Raw genomic sequence first — 14,056 nt, forward strand, 5'->3', positions numbered from 1 at the left:
TAGGACCTCCCTGTTTATATCATAGTTTATGATATAGCACGTGTATTTCAGTAATAGCTGAGGCCACTATACGTGCTGGCCTCATATCAAATGTGAAGGCAGACTGAGTCTATGTTTGACGTTTGTTTATATCTAATCTTCCTTTTCAAACATTTAAACAGCAGCGAGTCTGCAGCTGAGGGAATACAAATTCAAATTGTCGTAACAGGTTTGCTCGTTTCTTGGATTCATTTGGTGATTCATTAAATGTATAACTGTTATTCTAATCTGCTGCTGAGTCTCTTACACTTTTCTTTATGCTGTATATTTTCACGTCTCTGGAATAGTTGGCAGTTAGATAGTCAGCTGGGAAACTTTGTGTTAACTCATGGAGCTGAGGATATCGTGGATATGCTGACCTCGCTGCGTGGTGTACAGAGCGAGGTCAGCATGATTAATATTCACAATAAAAATATTAGCCGAACATCATGAAGTCTGTATGTGTTTCATAGTGTCGAACAACCTTTGTACAGTTAAAGCCAGCAGTTACTACATGACGGAAACACCAACGTTATCTCTTTTATGCGTTTATGCACAGGTCACGCTGATTACTGAACAAAAACCCAAAGATCAGATGTTAAACAGATTTATTTGCTCTCTCTCCTCCTTAAACATGTTTTTAATGTTAGTTATAATTCAGACTGAAACACGTAGGACACATAAGAACATCAGGAAATAAAACATCGATAAATATAACCTCAGTAAAAGAAGTCAGCGGGGGTTACTACAGCTGTGTACCGGGGCCTGCGCTTTGTCGGTGGGATTGCTTGCGAGGCGAGCGGGTCTATCCCACGCTTTGCCGTGAGACTGGGCAGACATCTCCGACATCATCGAAGCACTTTTGCAAAGAGGCTGTATCTTGACAAACCGACCAGACACATGAAGATTAAACCACTACATTCTCGGCTAAAAAATATTAAAACGGTATTTGGTGACACACACACAGGGTTTTTCAAAGCTCAGTTCTGTTAGCTTCCACATGCCGGTTGTTGTGTGCTAGAAACAATGGCCACCAGGCCAAAGCAATGGTTTTGACTCGATCAGCGTTAACCCCGCCCCCTGAGTTTGATGGGTGAGGCTGACAGATAAAATTATTTCATGATGAGAGCCAGGCGCCAGGACTGCCAAAATGAAATAAATAAATATATCATTAAATAATTAATTAAATGTGTCAATAATTAATTAATTACATGTGTCATAACTATTTATTTAATTAATTAATTCCAATTTTAATTAATTATTGCCACATTTAATTAATTATTTAATGGTGTATTTAATTAATTCATTATGGCAGTCCTGGCGTTCCATAGTTTATCGCAGGTGTTATGTTCTAAAAATAACCAGCGAGAGGTGAAATCAAGCAGCCAATTTTATTTTCAGACGGTGCAAAACGTTTGGTGGACATCGTGGACATCCAGCACTGCACTGCAGAGTCACACTGCTAGCATCGATGCAGCGATTCTGTACTGTACAGGAGAGACGTCACGGAGGAGATCGTCTGCAGCGATCAGGACGCAGGACACAATGTGACGTAAAAATAAGCAAACTTGCACTAAAAAATCTGCGAAACAGCGAGGTGAAAGGTGAACCGCGTTATAGCGAGGGACCACTGTAATTTTGAAGGTAAGTCAAAACATACCCTTCGTACATACTAATGTATAGAAACCCTTATCAGCAATCATTCATTTTTTGTGTGGCTTTTTTCACGGTTTGTTAACATGCTGTGTAGGTGTGTACTTGACTAGCTGATCTCGACATAACGGGAAACATCTGGTTTGACTGTTCTTCACCTGTAGTTTGAATGCTGAACATTTGCCTGTTTAAATCATAAGACCAGTCACGATACAGAGATGTGCTTCTGCATGTGGACGATGTGTCTTCTGCTGCAGTGATGCAGTTCTGCTTGTGTTGAGTGATGTAAACAGCTGATCGATCGAAACTCTTTAAACGTCAAAATTGATCATTAGATTTTTTATGACACAACAGCGGTGAGTGTTCCCACCTTCTGCTCTTTGTAACTCTTTCAGTTTTCGAGTTTTGGATTTTGGAGTATATCTTCGCAGTAGCAAAGCTACCGGAAATGTACAACCCCACATCCGGTCTCAAACCAGGAAGTTAGCATTTTCTCGTGCACAGGGTCTATTTAAACGCAGAGGAGCTTATACAAACATCCAATCACAGTTAACTTTATTAAGGAAATAAAGCCCCTCCTATCAGAGCGCGACAGCCAGTGGAGCGCTCTGGAAGGTCAAGCCACAGGGGCACGAACAGACACACTGAAGGCACTCGTTCAAGTTGCCGCGCCATGGATGGAGCAGAAGATAAAAATTTGTTAGCACATGTTCGAAGAGATACAAAAAGATCTAGATTGCACTAAGCCAACGACATCAGCAGTTAGACATGACGGTGAGTATATTGCTAGCTACCTAGCTACCGAGCCATTTGGCTGCTAGCTACAGTGGCTAACTAACATCACATAACATGTGAATAGCTCTATTGCTATTGGTTATTCCAAAAATTGATATCACTTAGTTGTATATTTTTAGTTTTGTTTATGTGCATCATTAAATTTATATTAACCACCCCAGTAAGGCAGTACACATAAGAATTATTTGCCTTGATTTAGAAACGTCTGAACCACCATAGGTGTATATAACATAACTTTTTTTACAAAGTGGCTTTTTATAAATTCAAGTTGTGAGCGTTTTAATCAATATTTTTCCCAAGTTTAGATTATAAATTATTTTAGTATTGTCATTTAATAATTGTTTGTACTTTAGATTCTTCTTCTAATCCTGCCCCTACTGCAACTGCCCTTCTTAACAAGGAGTGAGAGAAACTGACTTTTCTTAAGGAGAAACTGGAGTGGCAAAAGAAGAGAACTGAAGAACTGGAAGGAGAGAGACATTTTCTCCGAAGTCAGCTATCATCAACACCTACACCCTGCCTGTGATCAGGTACCCTGCTGGGGTAATAGGCTGGCCAAAGGAGGAGATAGATGATAGGTTTGTAGCTTGAACCTATTCGCTGGAACGTTGAAGACAATATAATTACACAGCAAGCAAGACACGAAGTAGGCAAAGTTCTTCTTCTTACTCATGCATGAGGGACACCTGCCTGGAGCCAAGTGTCGTTCCACCACTTGACCTCCGTCAGACTCTTAGCCAGGTTCCCCATAGCACTCCTTTTATTGTGGTTTCATGAATATGCATAGGGTCATTAACATATAACATCTTACATAGGTATACATGTGAACAAAGAATACTGTGTGTGTGTGTGTGTGTGTGTGTGTGTGTGTGTGTGTGTGTGTGTGTGTGTGTGTGTGTGACCCCATAAATGACTTCCCTAAACCTGCTGGTCTGGAAGTCCAACAGTTCATCTAAACAAAAGGCACTTAGCCTAAAACAGATATAGCCACGTTTATCCTACCAAAAAACAATAAAACAAGGTACGACCTCTTCTCATGCTCCCAGGATGTAGGTGTGCATTCCAGTGTGGAATACACACCAAGCCTTTGCAGCCTGTTAAAGATCACACTGTGGTGGACCACTAGAGGGCTCCACTCACACCCAGTGTAGAGGAAGTGTGTTCCTGTGTTTTGTGGCGCGATATGCGCAGTTGATGTTGGAGACGAATAAAGAAGGAGTGAGAACTGAGAGCTGTGTCGTTGATGCTTACCTCCACATTGGTGACCCCTGACTCGAGCATGCAACGGGCCGTAGATAACGCACACTCCGCTATGGATGCATCAGCGGCCGCCGGACCTCCGCCTCCTGTTGCAGCTACGTTCGCTGTGGCGCTGAAACTGCCGGACTTTTGGCTCCATGACCCCCCGTCATGGTTCGTACACGTGGAGGCTCAGTTCGCCCTTCGCGGCATCTCGGCTGACGACACGAAGTATCACCATGTGGTGGCCTCGCTCGACCCGCTGGCCACCCGTCGCGCGATGGCGCTCCTCCGGGACCCACCCGCCCAAGGGAAATACGCCGCCCTCAAAGAGCTGCTTCTTCGGCGCTATGCCCTCTCCGACGCCGAACGAGCCGAAAAGCTCCTCAACCTGTCAGGCTTGGGTGGCGGTACCGCGCTTGAGCTCATGGAGAACATGCTATCGTTGCTCGGGCCGGATGACGGTGGTTTCCTCTTCGTGCACCTCTTCCTTCGCCAACTACCGGCCGCTGTGAGAGCTGTCCTCGCGAACTCTCCGCTTCTGCCTGCGAAGGATTATCGCTCCCTGGCTGAAGAAGCGGATCGCATTCTCCTGGCTAGCCGCACTTTCGACGTTCACGCCCTGGCTACAGACACGCCGGCGGCACCTTCCACGCCTCCACCTGCCTCCCCCGGAGCATCCGCCCCCTTGCTGACGGCAGGGATTGCTACACGCCGGCACCGCGGAAAGAGCATCTGTTTCTACCATCAGCGTTTTGGCGACAGAGCGCGTCGCTGCCTGCCGCCTTGCGCTTTCACGGCCCAGGGAAACGGACCCGCCAGCGCGCCGTAGCAGCCGCGACCGCTGGCAATACAGAAAGGCTGCTCTTCATAGAGGACTCGCGCTCCGGGAGACGTTTTCTCGTGGACTCCAGCTCCCAGAAGAGCCTCCTTCCCCCTACCGCTGCCGACGGACTAGCAGCTGTCGAGAAGGGGAATTATTTTACTGCTATTGTTAAATAATTGTCATTGCATTAATAATATAATCTGCAGCATGGATATTGCATTCAGAGGTTTAAACAGTGTCTCTTTCAGAAAGACTGAGTTGCAGGCTGACAGGAAGTTGTATGCAGAAGTGAAAGCAGGAAGTTATTTTGAGCCGCAGGCTAAGACGAGGCTTTAACAATGTAACAGATAGCTTTAAGAAGGCCTTAAGCAGTTATGACTATTTCATACACAAGGCATATCTGTGCTTATTAAAGAGTTGGAGCTCGGTCAATCAATTGGGGGTCGGAAGCTTTGTTCGGCGCGATGTTCGGACAATCTATTGTGCAAGTGACTTGGAGCCATAGAAGGAATCGCAATACATGCTTACAAAACACTTATATCAGGTCATTTTATGTTAAGGTTTTAGTAGAGGTTCTTGGTTAAAACATTTATTTAGTAGAAGACATACACATAGTCTCAGTGAGCTTCTGGTCTGGTAAAAGGTCAGAAGTGCAACAGGTGAATTGAGAAAGAGCATTTGAGGACGAGACACAGACAGTAGGTGAAGAGGTGACACAAAGAGCATGTGAGGTCAACACATACACACACATAGAATTAAATTTATTTAGAGGAGAGATTACTCATGTCTGGTTGTAACTGCAAAAGTGTCTCGGTAAAAGAGGAACCGTTCCTTGTTGTCTCGGCAAGAAAGAGGAACAAGACAAGAACTGAAAGGTACACAGAAAGTACCAAGCCATGAAAATAGAAGATGATTTTCTGGGTGAAAAGTCATGATGATGTTGATCTGATCTATGTATAAAATGTATCTGTGACGCATGAAGGGGCGTCAGTAAATAAACCCTGATGCTATAAAATATCTGTTCATGCTTTGATTAAGTCGAAGACTACTTCCTGTCTGCGTACAGAGTTGTCTTCCCACGCGTGTGTTCATTAAAATCATCGTTTGACTTCACCCGGCCGGATCGGTGTGGTTATTCTTCGATCACCTCTTGTACCCTTCCTCAATATTGAATCTTAACACAGCGAACGGCCTGATCATCAACCCTTCCAAGTGCCAGTTTGGGTTGCCTGTTCTGGATTTCCTCGGGCACCGCATTTCCGCTGCGGTGTGGTTCCGTTGCCCGACAGAGTCCAGGCCGTTTCGGCTTTCCCGCGTCCCACGTCGGTTAAAGCGTTGCAGGAGTTCTTGGGGATGATAAATTTTTACAACCGCTTTCTCCCCAGAGCTGCCCACCTGCTACAGCCACTCTATGCTGCCTTAAAAGGTAAAACAGCCAAAGATCCGGTTGACTGGCTGCCTGAACGCGTCCGTGCGTTTTCCGCAGCCAAGTCTGCGCTGGCTGACGCCGCCCTGCTGGCCCACCCGCTTCCGTCGGCGGAGATCGCGTTGACCACCGACGCCTCGGACGTGGCAGTGGGCGGAGTGTTGGAACAGCGGGTTTCAGGTCTCTGGCAACCACTCGCCTTTTTCAGTCGTACGCTCCGGGATGCTGAACGCAAGTACAGTGTTTTTGACAGGGAGTTGCTGGCCCTGCACCTCGCAACACTGCATTTTCGTTTTTTCCTCGAGGGTCGCAACTTTGCTGCGTACGTTGACCACAAACCTTTGACGTTTGCGATGTCCAAGGTCTCTGACCCATGGAGCGCACGCCAGCAGCGCCAGTTGGCGGCCATTTCTGAGTTTACCACAGACATTCAGCATGTGGCTGGTAAGTCCAATCACGTCGCTGACTGTCTCTCACGTGTGTTGGTTTCTCCGGTGTATGTCGGCATTGACTACGCTGCCATGGCCGCCGAGCAACGTGCTGACCCGGACGTCCTTGCCCTTCAGTCAACAAAAACGGGCCTCGTGCTGGAGGACACCCCGGTGTGGGACGGCGGTCCGCGCCTTCTTTGCGACGTTTCCACCGGCCGCCCCCGCCCGGTGGTTCCCCTTTCGTGGCGTTGTCGTGTTTTTGACTCGGTGCATGCCCTCTCTCATCCCGGCGTCCGGGCCTCGGTCAAGCTGGTCAGCGCCAGGTTTGTTTGGCCGGGCCTTCGCAAGACCGTGAAAGAATGGGCGGCGGTTTGTATCCCATGCCAACGCTCGAAAATCCACCAGCACACACAGGTACCCCTCGAGCCTTTCCGTGTCCCGGGTAGGCGTTTCGATCACGTTCATGTGGACCTGGTTGGTCCCTTGCCGCAGTCACAGGGTTTCACGCACCTTTTGACTGTGGTGGACCGCACAACCAGGTGGCCGGAGGCGGTACCCCTGGCGTCCACGACAGCGGCGACGGTGGTCAGGACATTTTTGTCAACGTGGGTTTCACGTTTCGGCCCCCCTGCTGACATTACCTCGGACAGGGGCCCCCAGTTTGTTTCCGAGCTTTGGTCTGCTATGGCTGACGGCCTGGGAGTCAAGGTCCACCGCACCACAGCATACCACCCGCAAGCTAATGGGATGTGCGAACGGTTTCACCGGTCACTTAAGGCCGCGCTCCGTGCTTCCTTGACAAGTGGCGACTGGGTCGAACGTCTTCCGTGGGTTTTGCTGGGTTTGCGTAGCGCGGTTAAAGAAGACCTCGGGGTTTCCCCGGCTGAACTGGTCCTCGGCCAGCCTCTCCGGGTCCCCGGGGAATTCTTACCTGAGAGCCCTCCCCCATGTTTCGATACCTCTTTGTTGCCTTTTCGCCCCCCAAGAAACTCATTTCCTGTTCCTGGTCCTGTGCACCACTGCCTGCCTGACACCTTTGTTCCGAGTTCATTGGACTCTGCTCGTTTCGTTTTCGTCAGGCACGATGCCCATAGGACTCCGCTGCGTCCACCATATGACGGGCCATTCAGGGTTCTTAAACCAGGCAACAAACATTTCGTTTTGGACTTTGGCGGTCGGCAGGAAGTTGTCTCTGTTGACAGACTTAAGCCTGCACATGTTATGCAAGAGGATCAGGTGGTCCCGGCCCAGGCCCCTCGCCGCGGGGCTGATGGATTCTGTTTTTTCCCCCAGGAGCGACCCGAAATCAACGGAGTCCGAGTCGTCTTCAGCTTTTTCTGACCGCCAGTGCCAGCCTCGCTCCCGGGCTGGGTTGCCCTCTGTCAGTTCCCCACCCCCCCAGTTCAGCCGCTCCGGCCGTTTGCTTAAGCCCCGGGTCCTGGACTAGTTCTGCTGGGTGTTCGGGGGGGGGGGGGCATGTGTGGTGGACCACTAGAGGGCTCCACTCACACCCAGTGTAGAGGAAGTGTGTTCCTGTGTTTTGTGGCGCGATATGCGCAGTTGATGTTGGAGACGAATAAAGAAGGAGTGAGAACTGAGAGCTGTGTCGTTGATGCTTACCTCCACAACACATCCTATCACTACACAATCGATTATACACCTCTAAGCATATATGGTTAAATATTTCTAAGCATAAATGACAATCAACAATACAAAACCTAACAATAGAAGCCACTGACATAAAGACAAGAAAGCTCCTTACCATGCATGGAGGGTTTCACCCCAAGTCCAGCACCGTGAGGCTGTACGCTAAGCGGAAGGAAGGGGGCCGGGGACTGGTGAGTGTCAGCACCACAGTCCAGGATGAGACAACAAACATCCAAGAATACATTGGGAAGATGGCCCCAACTGACCGAGTGCTCAGTGAATACCTCAGGCAGCAGAAACCCAAGAAAGAGGAGGGAGACGAGGAACCATCATGGAAGGACAGGCCCCTGCACGGTATGTACCACCAGCAGATAGAGGAGGTGGCTGATATCCAGAAATCCTACCAGTGGCTGGACAAAGCTGGACTGAAAGACAGCACAGAGGCACTAATCATGGCAGCACAAGAACAAGCTCTGAGCACAAGATCCATAGAGGCTGGGGTCTATCACACCAGGCAAGACCCCAGGTGCAGGCTGTGTAAAGATGCCCCAGAGACAATCCAGCACATAACAGCAGGGTGCAAGATGCTAGCAGGCAGGGCATACATGGAACGCCATAACCAAGTGGCCGGCATAGTGTACAGGAACATCTGTGCCGAGTATAACCTGGAAGTCCCGAGGTCAAAATGGGAGATGCCCCCAAGGGTGGTGGAGAATGACCGAGCTAAGATCCTGTGGGACTTCCAGATACAGACGGACAAAATGGTGGTGGCTAACCAACCGGACATAGTGGTGGTAGACAAACAGAAGAAGACGGCCGTAGTGATCGATGTAGCGGTTCCCAATGACAGCAATATCAGGAAGAAGGAACACGAGAAGCTGGAGAAATACCAAGGGCTCAGAGAAGAGGATGTGGAGGGTGAAGGTAACGGTGGTCCCCGTGGTAATCGGAGCACTAGGTGCGGTGACTCCCAAGCTAGGCGAGTGGCTCCAGCGCAGTCCTGGGAACAGCTAAGATACTGCAGGACCCTCAAGCTCCCAGGCCTCTGGTAGAGGACCCGAGCTTGAAGGATAAACCGCCCGCAGGGGCGAGTGGGGAATTTTTTTTTAATACACTTTATTCACATGATGATTTTCTTTAACAAAATTGTCATTCTGTTTAAGCACATAAGCTTACTAAATCATCAATTGTGTAATTGAAAAGCAGGGGGCTTTGAAGTAGCAGCTACTCTGCACATCTTTGTCACTCAGTGTAATCTGAGTGGTGTCAAATATCTTGTTTCTAAAAGCAGCCATTTTGTTGTTTGCATCCTGCAGAGCCACCTAAAGACGAACCATTCAATGATCCATTTTCCTCGAAGGGTTCTGAAAACTCAGATTCATCTTCCGCATCTTCATCTGTATTGTCTGTGTGGTCATCCTCATCTTCATCCCCAAAGAAGCGAAAGCACAAATACAAGAAAAAGCATTCAAGAGTCAAGAAACCCAAGAAGGAGCAGAAGAAGCTCCGGCAGCGTGGTGAGCAAAAGATTTTGGAAGAGAAGATTTTACAGAAGAGGATACTATAAATGTGACATAAAAGATAGTTGTCACGGTCCCCGTGTCTCTCTGGTTGGCCCACGCTGGCTACAGGTTTTGTTGTTGTTAGTTTTAGTTTTTTGTCTCTCCTCCTCCTCTCTGCCTGGGTGGAGCTCATTACGGGCTCTCACTCTTGGCCCACGCACCCCTGTGGATGGTGTCCACCTGCGGCTGATCTGGCTGATTTCCCCAGCTGCTATTTAAGGCAGTGGCACAGAGCAGCTCACCGCTGGAACGTCGAACCACCTGAGTTCGTGCTCGCGGCATATTCAAAGAAGAATCGCTTACACGTGTTTTATGTTGTGGAACTAACCTTTGACCTTCTGTCTGTAGATTCTGGACCGAATCACCGGACCTGTCCAAGTGGGGCAGTGTGTGGAGTGTTGGAGTGAGTGCGGCTGAAGAGGAGTGCGTGTGTGCGGAGGAGCGGTGGCGGTGACTGAGTGGAAGAGGAAGCGTGTGTGTGGATTCCCCCCCCCCCCCCTTCTCTCCCTGGAGCCCTGGACCCCCTCCCAACTCACTGTACATATTTTTTGCACTAAGGTGATCCCTATTGTAAATAAATCCCCTTTTGTTTCCTTGAAAGAACTGTCTGCGCGTGGGTCCGTTCAGTAGCCATGACAATAGTATTATGATTTTAATTTGTTCTAAAGACTACTCTGTGTTTGCTACGTCATATATACATATCTGTCTATGTGTGTATATATATGTATAGATTAGTATGCTTTGTGCATTTGCTTTTCTAATTATTTGCTTTGTTTTCATTTTCAGTTCAAACGCTAAATGACATTGTGCAGCGATACAAATCCCTCCTCAAGACATTTCCAGAGACGAAGACCATGACCAAAGCTTTCCAGAAGCATGGGCTCGACAGGAACACTGTTGTGTCCACTTCATCAGTTGGGGAGCTTGCTATTGCGGTCCCCAATGTTTTCCAGGAGCTACTGTCCAACAGGCCTAGTGGAGAGACGGTACTAGCTTAAGCGATGTGAGGCTGCAATTCAAGGCAGTGATGAAGTAAAAAACAAAATAGAAGGTATGAAGGCAGCTGGTACTTTGCTTCCAATTCGAAGAGGGAAATCTGTCGGAAACCCTAATTTGTTCTAAGTGGTTTTGTTTGTTTTGAACATATTGAACTGAAGCAAAGATCTGCAAAACCAACCGTTTTTCAAAGATCTGTTCACATATGTGTTGAGTTTCCACACAACTAAGAGATTTACCTGTTAGTTTATTTTATTGGTTTTTTTTAATATTTTGATTTGTATAAATGTGTGTAGAGTAAATAATACAGCTGTGCAGTTTCAGTTAAGGTATAATCATTTATTATGTTATAATTATTATAATTTTCCTTTGTTTTATGCCAGTGGTGGATTTAGGGATGGGATTTGTTTCCTTAATATAGTTTTAGTTATCTTTAAAATGCTTGTATATAAGTTTAGCAATACTAAATAACTGTTGGTGCTTTATACTTTTTATAATAATGCCAAGTAATACTTAGAAATGTTTGTTGATCATAAATAAATGGTGTCATGCTTTACACTTTACAACAAGGCTCCGATTGATAGTTGTGGATATTTATAATGTATTTATGAAGTACAATTTTATATGATAAAAAATATGTTTACAAATGCTGATTGTGCTTACAGGATAGTAACTTAGTCTGAAATGTTTAATATAACAACTCTAGATGAAATATATAGGTGAACACATTTGGCTCACTATTTGGCAAGAAACCGGCCAGTTTTTTCTCTTTCTCACCCTTAACTAATGCATAATAAACCATTAATAATGGTTTATAAAGCATTAATAATGGTTTATAAAGCATTTACAGATTAATTAATAATATAGCTATAAACTATTTATTAGCCATCTATAAGGGGAGTCTTATTTTAAAGTGGTACTTTTTGCTTGGTGGCGCAGTGCATTATTCTTCTCTAATAGTCGAGTGCAGGGGTGGAACTAGAGAAATCTTCTTAGGGTGGCATGAAAATCAAACGAGGTGGCAAAATCAAAGCCTTTTTAAAACACATCTGCAGGTGCTACATATGGTTCAAATGCAGTAAATATACACGTTTCATATAAATATAGTCTATAACTTCATTATTTTTTGTAGCCCACAAAATTAAACATTTCAGTTACATTACACATGTGAATTTTGAGTCTATGTACTGTGTAGCCTGTACAGTAAAAAAAAAAAAAAATCACACACTAACATAAAATCCTAGTCGTAGTTATATTTGTTTTACTGTAAAAACCACAAACATGCTTAGGGAATGATTTTCATAACTTGAGATGCAAATAGAAATTGTACATTTTAAAAGTCATGCACAAATTTTGAAAACAATAAAATTATATACAACTATTTATCTAAAAATACAGCCAATGCCTCTGGTGTTTGTTTTTTTGTTTTGTTATAACCATTTAAAAATACGACTGTAGCTTAAATGAGAGAACAATCAAAATTCTCCCCTGATAACAGCACTGTTGTCAGAACTCTTGGGTCTTGGGTCTCCAGTGGACCCACCTTTGTCCACTGAAGCCCATTTCCTGAGGGTTTTGAGATGGAACAGGTTGCAGACTGACCTGCTAGTGTCCTATCGAGCCACATTCAAGAGTGTGCTGGTGCACGCCATCCCGGTGTGGTACGCTTGTTGCACAACAACCGATAAGAAAACACTTCAGAGGGTCATCAGAACTGCACAGAAGGTGATCAGCTGTCCACTCTCCCATAAAGCTCTCCACCTGCTTGCATCCTCGTTTTTACTGCCATCGTCTGCAGGCTGCTTCTCACTGTGCTATCACTGCTCTGAGCTCAGTTACCATCTGCACTTTGTGTGGAAACAGCTAGCATTAGCAAGTAAACAGGCTTCAGTGATTTATCATCGTAACAGCCTTTCCTATTGGTAGCCACCTTGGCCACCATGTATGATGTAGAGAAGTGGGAAGAAGTTGTTAATACGTTAGCAAGAAGAGCTCAGATGATGATGAAGCAGGGATGCAAGCCATATCTGATCTAATAAAACAGGCAAGTCTACCTGGTGCAAGCATCACCAGTGCTTTCAGATTAGCATCTATGAGAAGGTCTGAATCTAATAAGTTTGACCGGGTGTTGATATTAAGAGTTAACCATGTCAAACGCTGCTCAAGCCTTTGTCTGATTCATCTGATATTTTGTTTTTGCTACTGTGTTAAGATACTTTTACAGAGTCAAGATGTAGTCCTGTGTTTCTCAGCTTATGGGTGGCTGTAGCCTGAATGGTAGAGCATCTACTGTAATAATGGGAAACTTGGTGGTTTGATCCCTGGCTATTGCTTCAGTCTGCATGCCAAAGGATCTTTGAGATCCTGACCCTGAAGTAGCTCTCCCAATCATACAAATACATCAGATTGTAGCTGTTAGATAGAGAATACTGAGGCCTAGATAAAGGCGGTGGCATGAATGGATGAATGTTCTATAAACACTAAGTTTTCATGTAGAGTAGAAACGCGTTTTATAAGAAGCATGATTTATAGAACTCGGACATTGTTGGACATTAAATCAAATAAAGTATTTAAAATGAGCTCAACCTTAAACATAAGCAGCAGTAATATTAATCCATTCAATGCTGATACGAACGCCAAGATACGAACGCAAAGATACGAACGCCAAGATACGAACACCAAGATACGAACGCCAAGATACGAACGCAAAGATACGAACGCCAAGATACGAACGCCAAGATACGAACACCAAGATACGAACGCCAAGATACGAACGCCAAGTCACTCTGCGATTCGTCCATCGGAGTGTGAATGTCAGAGACCAAGACTATTCGCCTGACCTACAGAAGAAGAGAGCTAGAGTATACGAGGTTATCAAACAACTTAAAAGAAAAAAACGTGCAAGAAAAATGTCTATACCCAGCGAAGCTGAGAATAAAACTGGACACTGGAGAGAAGACCTTTGCAACATTAACAGAGGCTGCGCAACAGTTGAAAGAGATTGGAGTCGAAATAGGTTGCGGAGAAAGACGGCACATCGAAGAAGAGCTGAAAGAAGGTTGGAGAAACAACAGGAGAAGGCAAAGGGAGGCGGCGTTCTCGATCTCGGACCTCAGGGTCCTCATGCAGGAAGGACATTAAATTAACTAAACGTCAGAGTGATTTGAAAGTGTGTGGAAAAGGGGGAGACAAAAATGTAAGAAGTACACCACATACACTACCTGTTCTTACCAAAATATAGACGGGAATTCATTTTGGGTAGTAAAATGTCACTTATCTTAGAAAGTTATATTTTAGTCTGGGCGGAGGTCATGCTTAGGATTAATATGAGTGGACTACACTTACTAAGACCTCTTATACACAATAGTGTAATATTGGTTATTTGTGCATTAAGCACTTTTCCCACAGAGAAAGAGGGTCACACTTCTCTGCCCCGTACCAAATGGGGGTTGCCCACAATGTG

The 14,056-nt window shown here is 45.8% G+C and overlaps 1 pseudogene; it reads left to right on the plus strand.

Annotated features, from left to right (window-relative positions):
* Positions 1-2,344: 2,344 nt before the first annotated feature.
* Positions 2,345-11,095, plus strand: LOC113033272 (coiled-coil domain-containing protein 106-like; annotated as a pseudogene).
* Positions 11,096-14,056: the final 2,961 nt, after the last annotated feature.

The sequence above is a fragment of the Astatotilapia calliptera genome, chromosome 12 (assembly GCF_964374335.1).
Source record: "Astatotilapia calliptera chromosome 12, fAstCal68.1, whole genome shotgun sequence".
Classification (NCBI taxonomy): Eukaryota; Metazoa; Chordata; class Actinopteri; order Cichliformes; family Cichlidae; genus Astatotilapia; species Astatotilapia calliptera.